We start from the raw sequence: 15,135 nt of genomic DNA, 5'->3' as shown, positions 1-15,135 counted from the left end.
TATTGAAAGCATATAGCCTTTGAAAATATATACTGGAAGGACTAAAGAAAAAAGGATTGCTCTATTAGCAGCACCTTTAAGTGTAGTCTGCATATCCCTCTGCCCTACCACCACCATGTGTACATTTTTGGAGACTGCTTCAATTAGATATATTAATTAATGCATATTTATTTATGTAGTCACACTTCAGATGCTTTATATTATATGAGCATTACACAACATGTAACATTATGATTAAAATATTCTTTTGCCCTGAGCAAAATATAATCTTTGCACTGATTTAAAACACTCTTTGTATTCTGTACTTTGAAATTTCAATATTCCTTAGTTCATAATTTTATTTCTGTCTGGATCTGAATTTTAAGGACTTGTAACACCAGACTATCAGATCAGTGATCTTAGCATTAGGACTTATTTCAACTCCACTCTCAACCTTCTATTCAACACTGTTCTAAAGCTCTCAAAGTAAGAACCATGAAAAGTACATTAAAATTTCATCTAATGGTGATTTTGCTTTTGAGTACACATATACCTCAAGGAGTTTAGATGTTTAGGGTTGCTTGTGACTTATGATATTTATTTAATACACTTGATCCCTTGGCTGAAAATGCATATAATGCTCTAGGGTTTTCATGGGGAGTAGTCCTTAGTGTCTTCATTGGTCTACTGTTTTTGTTAAGAAACTCTGCATTATCCTTTTCTTTCTGTTGTTAAGTTCAAAGAACATGTGACTCTCTGGCAATACTTTATTTCGTTTCTCTCATTTTTATCTCCTTTGTGTATTTTTCTCTTCATCTCTTGTAACTCTTTTTCTAACGGGACATGTGTAAATGCAATAATTATATTTAATAATATATAAAATATAGTATATATTATTATAAAATATGTAAATATATTTATATATTTTATATATTTGTGTATTATACACATATTTATATATTTAATAAAATATGTAAATATATGTTTATATACCTGTCACCCAACACCTATATGTCTACAAGTTTGCCTATGTATATTATCTATTGCTACATAACAAATTGCCTCAAAATTTAGCAGCTTGAAACAATTAACTCTCTCACACACTTTCTAAGGGTCAGGATTCTGGCAGCAGCTTAGCTATGTAGTTCTAGTTCAGGTTCTCCCATGAGGTCACAATCAAGCTGTTAGCCCATGCTGCTTTTCTCTAAAGGCTTGACCTCAGCTCACTCAACTGGCTGTTGGGAGGAAACTTCAGTTCCTTATGTCTTGGATTCTTCATGCCACGCACTGCATGGCTGGCTTCTCCAAGACAGATTGATGCAAGAGAGAGTGACCAGGATGGAAGCCACAGTGCCTTCATAATCTAATATTGGAAGACACATACCATTGTTTCTACTGAATTTTATTGGTCATATAGGCCAAATTATGTGCGAGTGAACTATATGAATGTGTATATAGGCAGAGGTTGATTCAAGATAATCTTGAAAGCTGGTTAGTATAGTTGGCATTAAAACTAAATATTCAGATAATAACTGCGTTTTTCATTCACATTTTGGCCTCATATTGAAAAAAATTTTTGATTTGTTTGTGTGTGTGTTTTATTGAGATTTAATTCACACATCGTAAAGTTCACCCTTTTAAAAGTGCCCAATTCTCTCTCTCTCTCTCTCTCTGTCTATATATATGGTATATATAAACGAATTATTCACAAAGTTATACAGCCAACACCACATCTAATTCTAGAACATTTTCATCACCCAAAAGAAATCCAGTACCATTTATCAGTCACTGCCTATCTCCTTCCTCTAGTCCTTGGAAACTACTGTTCTACTTAATCTGTGGATATGCCTGTTTTTGACATTTAATATAAATGGAATTAAGCAATATGTGGCTTTTTTGGTTGGTATCTTTCACTTGCCATATTTTATTTTTGTTGTAGCATATATAAGCACTTCATTCATTTTTTGTGGTTGAATAATATTCTATTGCAAGAATATCCAACATTTTGTTTATTCATTCATCAGTTTTTGGGCATTTGGATTGTTTCCACCTTTTGGATATTATGAATAATACTGTTATGACCATCTGTGTACAAGTTTATATGTGGGCATATGTTTCAATTCTTTTGGGTATATACCTAGGAGTAGAATTGTTGGGTTATGTAGTAACTCTAAGTATACTATTTTGAGGAACTGCTAGACTATTTTCCAAAGTTGCTGCACCATTTTATATTCTCACAAGCAATGCATGAGTTCAGATTTCTCCACACTGTCACCAACACTTGTTGTCTTTCCTATTTTAGCCATACTAGTAGGTATGAAGTGATATCTTATTGTGGTTTTGTATTTCTCCTTATATATGTCTTTTTGTAAACATGTGTAAACAGCTCTGTTAAAAATAATATGCAGTTTTTCAATAAATAAAAGGAAGGAAGGGCACTTGGATTGTTCCATGTCTTGGCTATTGTAAATAGTGCTGCTATGATCATTGGGGCGCATGTATCTTTTCCAATTAGAGTTTTTATCTTTTCCAGATATATGCCCATGAGTGGGATTGCTGGATCATATGGTAGCTCTTTTTAGTTTCTTAAGGAACCTCCATACTGTTCTTCATAGTGGCTGCATGAATTTACATTCCCACCAACAGTGTACAAAGGTACCCTTTTCTCCACACCCTCTCCAGTATTTATTACTGGTGGATTTTTTGATGATAGCCATTCTGACTGGTGTGAGGTGATACCTCATTGTAGTTTTGATTTGCATTTCTCTAATAATTAATGATGTGCATCTTTTCATGTGCCTGTTGGCCATCTGTATGTCTTCTTTGGAGAAATGTCTATTTAAATCTTCTGCCCATTTCCTGATTGGGTTGTTTTGTTTGTTTGTTTGTTTTGATACTGAGTTGTATGAGCTGTTTGTATAGTTTGGATATTAATCCCTTGTCAGTTGCATTATTTACAAATATTTTCTCCCATTCAGTAGGTTGTCTTCTAGTTTTGTTTATGGTTTCCTTTGATGTGCAAAAGATTTTAAGTTTGGTTAGGTCCCATTTGTTTATTTTTGCTTTTATTTCTTTCGCCTTGGGAGACTGACCTAAGAAAAAATTGCTATGATTTATGTCCAAGAAGGTTTTGCCTATATTCTCTTTTAGGAGTTTTATGGTGTCATGTCTTATATTTAGGTATTTAAACCATTTTGATCTTATTTTTATATATGGTGTGAGGGAGTATTGTAACTTCATTGATTTACACAAGGCTGTCCAGCTTTCCCAATACCACTTGCTGAAGAGACTGCCTTTTTTCCATTGTATATTCTTTCTCCTTTGTCATAGATTAATTGACTGTAGGTGTATGGGTTTATTTCTGGGCTCTCTATTCTGTTTCATTGATCCTTATGTCTGTTTTTGTGCCAATACCATGCTGTTTTGATTACTGTAGCTTTGTATCATTGTCTGAAGTCTGGAGGGTTATGCCTCCAGCTTTGTTCTTTTTCCTCAGGGTTGCTTTGGCAGTTCTAGGTCTTTTGTGATTCAGTATACATTTTAGGATTATTTGTTCTAGTTCTGTGAAAAATGTTGTGGGTATTTTGATAGGGATCACATTAAATCTATAGATTGCTTTGGCTAGTATGGCCATTTTAACAATATTAATTCTTCCAATCCAAAAACAAGGGATATTTTTCCATGCCCATCAACAGAAAATTGACTTAAGAAGATGAATATATATATATATATATTACATTGTGTGTATACACACACACACACACACACACACACACACAATGGAATATTACTCAGCCATAAAAAGAAGAATGAAATATTGCCATTTGCAGCAACATGAATGGACCTAGAGAATATCATACTAAGTGAAGTGAGTCAGACAGAGTAAGACAAATATTATATCACTTATATATGGAATAAAAAAATAATACAAATGAATCTATATACAAAACAGAAATGGACTCACAGACATAGAAAACAAACCTATAGTTACCAAAGGGGGAAGGGCGGTGGGATAAATTAGTAGTATGGGATTAACAGGTACAAACTATTATGCATAAAATAGATAAGCAACAAGAATTTACTGTATACCACAGGAACCATATTCAATATCCTGTAATAACCTGTAATGGAAAAAATCTGAAAAAATATATAACTAATTAATTTGGCATATAACTGAAACTAACACAATATTGTAAATCAAGTGTGCTACAATAAAAAAGGGGGAAAAGGAAAGAAGGACAGAAGGAAGGAAAGAAAGAAGAACAAAAGAAAGAAAACAAAAGAGTGAATGTAAGATACACATACCCACATACTCATATACATGCGTTGTATTTCAATAAGAATCTTTCAAAAGTGGAAGTGATTCATATATTAAGTTTCCAAGTAATCAACATCAGATTGGAATTGATACTCAGTGTATATTCATTGTTTCCATTAAATGCATTAAATAGAAGACGAATGCAATTACTGTACCATTAATCCTGAATTTTAGGCCAAATCAGAGTTGAACTTATCAGGTTTCTGTAGAGAGAAAAGCAAAGCACAGTGCCTGGATTAGGAACACTGGGTTAAGATTTAGTCCTCCATACTGAACAGAAAGCTACAGATAGAAACAGATGATGTGGCTACAAGACTGGGGTGGCAACTTCAGGCTCAAATCATCCATGACCGAACACTGGAGAAAAGAGTAACGTCAGAAAAAGTCAGAAGACCACCTTAGGATCAGATAGAAGGAAAGGGGTTCAAAACCAGAGGAATAAGACTGCGACTGCTGAACTTGTGGCAAAGCCTGTGACAGCCACAGAAATGTACTGCTTGTATCTCCTTTCACAAAAGAACTGGATGATCAGCTGTAAGGGGTTCAGTTAGCTGACACCCTCCAGCTTCAGTGCCTTCAGGATGTAACACAGCATTTGCCTGAGGCCATGCAATGGCTGAGCATGGTGGGGATATTAAGCGTGACCATTTCTTCCCTGTGCACGTGCAGGACTCCTCTCCCAGCAGTCTGTGCTTGAGCTCCCACATGGGCCTGCTGGCTTTTTCAGAGCTTCAGTGTAGTCTGATACTTTTCCTACCCAACCTTCCATTCTTATCCTCTTTTACAGGTGTCAGACCGTTAGAATTGTCAGAAGGATTTTGAGGCCTACTTCTACTACAATCCTCTCCTCTCCTCTTATTTTTCCTTGCATTTCTAACTCTGTCTTGACATGTGCTAACTGGAGGCGCCAGCAGATGCAAGGGATACCAGTGTTTCAATTTGAAGCCTTTTAAAAATATGCTGCCCCCTGGTGTGGAAGTGGGAGAGAAGGGCTTTGCAGGTACTTAAGGGCATGATCACAGCATAGATAGGAAGCTTAATCAACTGTGGCATTCTTATGTTTTTAACAACACCATATATCTTTATAGTATTTTAACCACTTTTATGTAAACATTCTTAAATATAATACACCCCAAAAATAAGAAACTAGACTTCTCTTAAGGGCTCTGAGTCTTCTTTTTAAATGTATACTATTGCAGTATATACCAAAAGGTTGTTGAGAGCTGTGAAGCTCTTTCCCCACAATATCAGTGTTCGTAGGCTGCTGTGTCACTGATGTCACCATTTTCACTTCTTACTGGTATGTTTCTATTCTTGTCTTACGTGTCTAAATGACTGAAACTTGTGCAGTTTGCAACCGCCACGAGTCTGGTCACCCAATAATTGAGTTTAATTTCTGTTGTTAACTCCATCTTCAACTCATGGACTAGCTTTAACTTTTGATCTCATTCATATAAACTCACTTGCTTGGGTTTATTAAGTTATGAGTCTTTGCTAAATAAGTGGTGGATCCAGGGTCAGAGTGGTGAAGTAGGAGAAAGAACATAGATTTTGGACTCTGATAAACCCTTACTGTGCATGTGTCCTTGGGCAAGGAATTTTACTATTCTAGATACATCCTTTAGCATCCATAAAATTAATTTAATAGCTACATATACTCTCTTGTTATAAAGTTTGAATAATATGAGTTTACAAAATTCATCAGCATGCAGCACAGTCCTTGGCAGATATAATAATGGCCTCTTTACCCTCCCTACAGAACGATAAACCCTTTCAGAAGTTAATCAGAGGACTTCCCTGGTGGTCCAGTGGTTAAGAGTTCCCCTGCCAGTTTGGGGGGTGTGGATTCGATCTCTGGTCTGGGAACAAAGATCCCACATGTCTCGCGGCCAAAAAACCAAAACAGAAGCAATATTGCAACAAGTTCAGTAAAGACTTTAAAAAGGTCCACATCAAAAAAAATTTTTTTAAAGAAAAAAAAAGTTAATCCGGAACTTTAAACTCATATTTCTTAGCTGGCTATGCTAGAGCAGTTTGCAGGTTGTGTTTAGCTAAATGTGAGTCAAAAGATGTAAATCTTAAATAATTAATATCTGCTATTAGAACCATGCACATGATTGTGTCACAATGATCTTTAAGCTTTAGCATGTCTTTTTTTTTTTTTTTTTTTTTTTTTTTTTTCTGTTCGCGGGCCTCTCACTGTTGTGGCCTCTCCCGTTGCGGAGCACAGGCTCCGGACGCACAGGCTCAGTGGCCATGGCTCACGGGCCTAGCCGCTCTACAGCATGTGGGATCTTTCTGGACCAGGGCACAAACCCGTGTCCCCTGCATCGGCAGGCGGACTCTCAACCACTGCGCCACCAGGGAAGCCCTAGCCTGTCTTTTGTGAAGTCATTTTCCAATCAGTGTTTGCTGAGTGGAAGTCACAGGGAAATTGAAAACATATTGATTTGTAAGGTGGGTAATATCAAGTGATGAAAACCTATAATGACACCTTTGAATTTCTACTTTGAAAAATCAGTGGATATTTTCAATAATAAAAGATATTTCTCCCTTTAATACGGAACAGCTTGAGTGGTCAAGTGTATTTTTACAGCTATTAGGGGAGACTGAATGAGCATACTCAAGATTTAGCTTTTCAGGTGCTTTATCACATGATGGTTGTGGAGATCATAATTTTAAATTGTTTTTCTTGATTCTGATATACTGCTTAATTGCACCCATAAAAGACCAAAAAAGATAAAAGCAGACAATCTGAAAGGACTTAACATTGAAATACAAAAAAAGTTAATAGGGACATTAAAAATTATAATAATTCTGCAACTACATCTTGTAAGTTGCATTCATCTGATCAAAGGTTTTACATAATACAGGGAGACACTGATGATACTTAAAAACTTTTAAAAGAGCAAAGAGTGACCATTATATGCAACTGATTATATTCAGCATTTAACATCGATTTAATTCAATGTGAATTTTCATTGTTTTGAAATGAAAGGTATCAATAGAGAGAATGTATTTTGCAGAGAAACATTGTCATAAAGGATGTTGAAGCACTCTAGTTTCTTTTGTCATTAAAAAAATGAAACTGAACCCCTATCTTAAACCACACACAAAAATCAACTCAAAATCGATTGAAGACTTGAACAAAAGACCTGAAATCATAAAACTTCTAGAAGAAAAATAGGGACCTTGCTCCTTGACATCAGTATTGGCAGTGACTTTTTTTTTTTAATTTGACATCAAAAGCAAACAAAATAAAAGCAAACATAAACTAGTGGAACTACATTAAACTAAAAAGCTTCTTCACAGCAAAGGAAACTGTCAACAAAATAAAAAGAAGACAACCTATGGTGTGGGGGGAAATATTTGCAAATCATGTATCTGAGCAGGGGTTAGTATACAAAGTATGTAAGGAACTCATACAACTCAATAGCAAAAGAGCAAACAATCCAATTTAAAAATGGGCAGAGACATTTTTCCAAAGAAGACATATAAATGGTCAACAGGTACATGAAAAGGTGCTCAACATCACTACTCATCAGGGAAATACAAATCAAAAGCACGATGTGATATCACCTTACACTGGTTAGGATGATTGTTATCAAAAAGAAATAATGTGTAGACAAGGTTATGGGGAAAAGGGAACCCTCATGAACTGTTGATGGGAAAGTAAATTGGTGCAGCCACCATGAAAAACAGTTTAGAGGTTTTTCAAAAAACTAAAAGCAGGTCTATCATAGTGATCCAACAATTCCACTTCTGGGTATGTATCTAAATGTATCCAAAGGAAAAGAGAACAGGACATCTAAGATATTTCTGCACTCCCATGTTCATTATACCATTATTCACATTAGCTAAGATATAGAAACAACCAAAGTGTTCGTCGACAGTTGAATGGATAAAGAAGATGTGATATATATATATATATGACATATAAAGAAGATGTGATATATATATATATGACATATCAATATATTCACTATATATTCACAATATCACTATATATATATATATATTCACACACACAATGAAATATTATTCAGCCATGAGAAAGAGGAAACTTTGCCATTTGAGACAAAGTGAATGGAATTTGAGAACATTATGCTTAGTGAAACAAGACAGAGAAGAATAAGTACTCCATGGCATCACTTATATGTTTACTCTAAAAGAAAAAAGGTCAAACTCATAGAAACAGAATAGAAAAGTAGTTGCTGGGGTTGGGAGTAGGGGAAATCGGGAGAAATGGGTAAAAGTGTACAAATCAGCTGTAAAATGAATGAGGTCTGAGGGTCTAATGAATAACGTTATGACTATAACTGTCAACTCTATATCATATAATTGAAATTTGCTAAGAAATTTGCTAAATGTTCTCACCAAAAACACAATAATACAAATATAAATAAATAAATAAATAAATAAATAAATAAATATGTGAGATGATGAATGTGTCAGTTAACCAGAAGGGGGGGCATCCTTATACAATGTATACATATAACAAATCACCATGATGGACACTTTAAATATCTTACAATTTTATTTGTCAATAAAGGAGAAATAAAAAAATAGTAAAAAATGAAACATACAAGCACACACAATAATTTGATGGAAATTTAAAATAAAATGCACAAAATCTAATAATCCAATTTTTAAGGCACTTCTGCCTCTTTCTAATGTTGTAACACAAGTAGAAAAACTTATTATATTTTAAATTGACTTTTGTTATGAAAGATTTTAAACGTGAGAACCAAGGAAAACCTAATAAAAAACACCTGTGTAATAATAATAACTTTTAAGCTATATCAAATATATATATAATTTCATCATATATATATTTTGGCTGTGTTGGATCTTTGTTGCTGCACACGGGCTTTCTCTAGTTGCGGTGAGTGGGGCCTACTCTTCATTGTGGTGCGTGGCCTTCTCGTTGCAGGGCCTTCTCGTTGCAGTGGCTTCTCTTGTTGTGGAGCACGGGTTCTAGGAGTGCGGGCTTCAGTAGTTGCAGCACGCTGGCTCAGAAGTTGTGACTCACAGACTCTAGAGAGTAGGCTCAGTTGTTGTGGCTCACGGGCCTAGTTGCTGTGTGGCATGTGGGATCTTCCCAGACCAGGGATCAAACCTGTGTCCCCTGCATTGGCAGGTGGATTCCTAACCACTGCACTACCCGGGAAGTCCCTGTCATATATTTTTAACCAAATGAAAACTAAAGCTATAAGCAAGGACACTAAAGCCACCTATGGAATACTTTTTAAATAAGCTCTTCACCTCCCCCCTTAGACATAACAGTTTTCTTAATTTGTATCATTATTGTCATATATGTGTTTGTACCACATACTTGCACATTCATAAGTGATATACAACATTATTGACTGGTTTTTTATTTTATATAAACGATACCTTTTTGGCATATATCTTTAACTCATTCATTTTAACTCCAGTGTAATACAGTGACTTAATATCCCTCAATTTATTTATCCCTTGTCTTATTAGTGGATATATAAAGTTTTTCCGAGTATTCCTAATTACGAACAAAACTGTAATCAATACTCATATATTTCTCTCCATGAGCACTTTAGAATAAGCCTGGTGGTAGAATTGCTACATAGTATGGTACATTTCACAGTTTTGTCAATTTATATTTCACCACTATATAGGAGAGTTATTTGATTTCCATACCCTCACTTGGTAGAGTCTGTCTTAATTTTTTCAATCTGATATGTATGAAGTACTATATTATCTCATTTTAATTTTCATTTGGCTGATTCTGAGCTTCTATTATGAGATGGATCATCTTTTCATATTTTTTATTGTTATTCAGGTTTTCCTTTTTATGAATTGCTATTCTAATTCTTTGATGTATTTTTCTGTTGAACTTTATCTTAAATTGATTGGCTTGAACACTTTTTTTAAAGTCCAGTTACCTCAGAGTTTATTTAAACTAAGAGAAAAAGGTTATAATGTTTCCATGCAGTGCATACTTCTTTCTTTAAATAACAATTGTGACAAATAAAAGAAAGAATTAGGAATGCTGTACTTGTGATCCATACAAAACACCAACATTTTGGGTTGTATATAATTTAAAGAAATGTCTCAAACACTTTTCAAAATACTGTAGTAGCCAGTACATAGAGGCATGCCTTAGGTGGCCATAGGAATGCAGTTTAGAAAATAAAGAAAAAATTCACACTGTAGCTACTCAATTTCTTTAAAATCACTGAGCAAGAAAAGCAACAATGAACTTCCATACTGATTTGACATAAATTCTATACAGTACCTTGACTTAAATCCAAGAGCAAAAGTTAAGACTCTCCTCCTCTATTTTTGGTAAACAACTGCATGGTAAACTTAGATGACTTTTCCCCCAGATTTTACCTGGGAGTGGCCTTTTAAATATTTTATTTAAAAGAGGAAAGGTTTGGCACTTTTATACTGATGTCACCAATGTTAATATTTCTTGGGATCTCAGGAAGATTCATATTCTTTACAGCTGATACAGCACAGGCTGGAGCTCCTGCTAAGCCAGCCGTAGATTTCTCCAGTTTAGTTTGTGCATCAATTTGTGTAACAGTCTCATTCATGTTTGTCTCCAATACCATTCTCCCCATCACCATTTCTGCAAAGATATTGTGAACATTGTCTACATGGAAAATTAAATCCAGTTCACAGACGTTTTCAAAACACTTGTCTAATGTTTCCACAAATAATTGAATTAGATCTAAAATGCAAGTTCACTTTCTGAAGAATTCTCACAGAAAACAAAATATAACGTTGCATAATGTCTGTAAATCAGTTTGTTGTCAGATCCTCCAATTGATGATCCTCCTTCTAGGAAATTACAAACATTTTCATCTCTCTTAGATACCAAATGGAATGTCTCCCTGATGATTTGCTGTTGTGTATCTTCACTGTAGGGCTGGTAGAACTTGGAGAGCTGTGGCTTCCCGTGGTTGTTAAAGATGAGGATTGCCTTGATCATGGCTGAGCCCGGCCAACCGGGTGGGAGCTGGGGCTAGGACGGGGGCGGATGCGTGAGCCTCGCCTCGGGATCTTGCTGGCAATCCTTCCCCATCTGCCCCCTCCTGCACCCCTTGAACACTTTTCAAATACTAATTTTTTCAGTCATATATATGTATGTACATATATATGATATAAAAATAATACTACATCTTCCTAATTTGTCACTTATTTAATTTTATATATGGTTACTTTATTTATATAGAACTTTTAAATCATCATGTAATGAAAGTGTCTTTTTTTCTTTATGGATATTATTTTTTTAAGTTTTGTAACTAAGAAATCTTTTCCTACCTCAAAGTCATAAAGATATTCCTCTATATGTTTTAAATATTTTAAGATTACATGATTAATGTGTGTGTGCAACACAATATTGACAATATTTATTGAATCTGTACATGTTCCAGGCACTATTATAAGCTCTTTGTATCATAACATTATATGATATACTTGATGCTTTTACTCCCATGACGCAACTGAGGAAATTCAACTGAAAGGGTTAAGCAACTTGCCCAACAGTAGGAAGCCTGTGATAGAGATATATGCCCACTGGGATTCAAATCCAGGCATTCTGTCTCTTCCTAAGTCAATACACAATCTATAATTTTACTATTAACTCAATGCCCAAAATTGATCCTGAGATATAATTTCACAATTCACCTTTCATAATTAAGTTTTTTCTTGAATAATTAATTTAAAGTAATTAAATATTTGTTTACCACTTATCTATATATAATATATAGTATTACACATTGTATTAAAATGAATTTGGTATGACAGTCTTTAGTACTATCATAATTAATTATTTCACTGTATTACATGCCATGAAAAATAACAGAATTACTTTAAAATTGCCTAAGGAGGTTCCAAAATTAACATAATAAAATGACAGTTTGAGAAATGACTCACAAATATTCTCAAAGGGAAATACATTTGGCTTTTTTTTATCTACTAACCCCCCAACTTTTTTGTCCTATCAAAAAGGAATTGCTGGGGCCCTGAACCAAGATGCCGGAGTAGAAGGAAGTGCTCTCACTCCCTCTTGTGAGAACACCAGAATCACAACTAGCTTCTGGACAATCATTGACAGGAAGACACTGGAACTCACCTAAAAAGATACCCCCACATCCAAAGACAAAGGAGAAGCCACAATGAGACGGTAAGAGGGGCACAATCACAGTAAAATCATATCCCATAACTGCTGGGTGGTTGACTCACAGACTGGAGGACACTTATATGACAGAAGTCCACCCACTGGAGTGAAGGTTCTGAGCCCCACGTCAGGCTTCCCAACCTGGGGGTCTGGCAACGGGAGGAGAAATTCCTAAAGAATCAGACTTTGAAGGGTAGTGGGATTTGCTTGCAGGACTTCGACAGGACTGGGGGAAACAGAGACTCCACTCTTGGAGGGCACACACAAAGTAATGTGCGCATTGGAACCCAGGGGAAGGAGCAGTGACCCCAGGGGAGACTGAACCAGACATACCTGCTACTGTTGGAGGGTCTCCTGCAGAGGCAGGGGTGGGGGGGGTGGCTGTGGCTCACCGTGGAGACAAGGACACTGGCAGCAGAAGTTCTGGGAAGTACTCCCTGGCATGAGCCCTCCCAGAGTCTGCCATTAGCCCCACCAAATAGCCTAGGTAGGCTCCAGTGTTGGGTTGCCTCAAGCCAAACAACAAACAGGGAGGGAACCCAGCCCCACCCACCAGCAGTCAAGCAGATTAAAATTTTACTGAGCTCTGCCCACCAAAGCAACAGTCAGCTCTACCCACCACCAGTCCCTCCCATGAGGAAACTTGCACAAGCTTCTTAAATAGCCTCATCCACCAGAGGGCAGACAGCAGAAGCAAGAAGAACAATAATCCTGCAGCTTGTGGAACAAAAACCACATTCACAGAAAGACAGACAAGATGAAAAGGCAGAGGGCTATGTACCAGAGGAAGGAACAAGATAAAACCCCAGAAATACAACTATATGAAGTGGAGATAGGCCATCTTCCAGAAAAAGAATTTAGAATAATGATAGTGAAGATGATCCAGGACCTCAGAAAAAGAATGGAGGCAAAGGTCGAGAAGATGCAAGACATGTTTAACAAAGATCTAGAAGAATTAAAGAACAAACAAACAGAGATGAACAACACAATAACTGAAATGAAAAATACACTAGAGGGAATCAATAGCAGAATAACTGAGGCAAAAGAATGGATAAGTGATCTGGAAGACAGAATGGTGGAATTCACTGCTGTGGAACAGAATAAAGAAAAAAAGAAATGAGGACAGCCAAAGAGGCCTCTGGGACAACATTAAACGCAACAACATTCACATTATAGGGGTCCCAGAAGGAGAAGAGAGCGAGAAAGGACCCAAGAAAATATTTGAAGAGATCATAGTCAAAAACTTCCCTAACATGAGAAAGGAAATAGCCACCCAAGTCCAGGAAGTGCACCGAGTCCCATACAGGATAAACCGAAGGAGAAACATGCCGAGACACATAGTAATCAAATTGGCAAAAATTAAAGACAAAAATTATTGAAAGCAGCAAGGGAAAAACGATACAAGGGAACTCCCATAAGGTTGACAGCTGATTTCTCAGCAGAAACTCTACAAGCCAGAAGGGATTGGCATGATATACTTAAAGTGATGAAAGGGAAGAACCTACAACCAAGAATACTCTACCTGGCAAGTATCTCATTCAGATTCGATGGAGAAATCTAAAGCTTTACAGACAAGCAAAAGCTAAGAGAATTCAGCACCACCAAATCAGCTCTACAACAAATGATAAAGGAACTTCGCTAAGTGGGAAACACAAGAGGAGAAAAGGGCCTACAAAAACAAACCCAAAACAATTAAGAAAATGGTAATAGGAACATACATATCGATAATTACCTTAAATGTGAATGGATTAAATGCTCCAACCAAAAGACCCAGGCTTGCTGAATGGATACAAAAATGAGAACCCATATATATGCTGTCTACAAGACACCCACTTCAGACCTAGGGACACAGACACATACAGACTGAAAGTGAGGGATAGAAAAAGAAAGTCTATGCAAATGGAAATCACAAGAAAACTGGAGAAGCAATATCCGTATCAGATAAAATAGACTTTAAAATAAAGAATGTTACAAGAGACAAGGAAAGACACTAGATAATGATCAAGGAATCAATCCAAGAAGAAGATATAACAATTATAAATATATATGCACCCAACATAGGAGCACCTCAATACATAAGGCAACTGCTAACAGCTATAAAAGAGGAAATTGACAGTAACACAATAATAGTGGGGGACTGTAACACCTCACTTACACCAATGGACAGATCATCCAAACAGAAAATTAATAAGGAAACAAAAGCTTTAAATGACACAATAGACCAGATAGGTTTAATTGATATTTATAGGACATTCCATCCAAAAACAGCAGATTACACTTTCCTCTCAAGTACACATGGAACATTCTCCAGGATACATCACATCTTGGGTCACAAATCAAGCCTCAGTAAATTTAAGAAAACTGAAATCATATCAAGCATCTTTTCTGACCACAATGCTATGAGATTAGAAATCAGTTACAGGGAAAAAAATGTAAAAAACACAAACATATGGAGGCTAAACAATACATTACTAAATAACCAAGGGATCACTGAGGAAATCAAAAAATACCTAGAGACGAATGATAATGAACACACAACGATCCAAAACCTATGGGATGCAGCAAAAGCAGTTCTAAGAGGGAAGTTTATAGCTATACAAGCCTACCTCAAGAAACAAGAAACATCTCAAATAAACAATCTAACCTTACACCTAAAGGAACTAGAGAAAGA

The 15,135-nt window shown here is 36.0% G+C and overlaps 1 pseudogene; it reads right to left on the bottom strand.

Annotated features, from left to right (window-relative positions):
• Window positions 1-10,674: 10,674 nt before the first annotated feature.
• Window positions 10,675-11,273, bottom strand: LOC132487139 (AP-3 complex subunit sigma-1-like; annotated as a pseudogene).
• Window positions 11,274-15,135: the final 3,862 nt, after the last annotated feature.

Source organism: Mesoplodon densirostris, chromosome 1 (genome assembly GCF_025265405.1).
Source record: "Mesoplodon densirostris isolate mMesDen1 chromosome 1, mMesDen1 primary haplotype, whole genome shotgun sequence".
NCBI classification, from domain to species: domain Eukaryota; kingdom Metazoa; phylum Chordata; class Mammalia; order Artiodactyla; family Ziphiidae; genus Mesoplodon; species Mesoplodon densirostris.
Note: the sequence above shows the minus strand (reverse complement) of the source record. Positions and strands in the feature narration are given on the sequence as shown.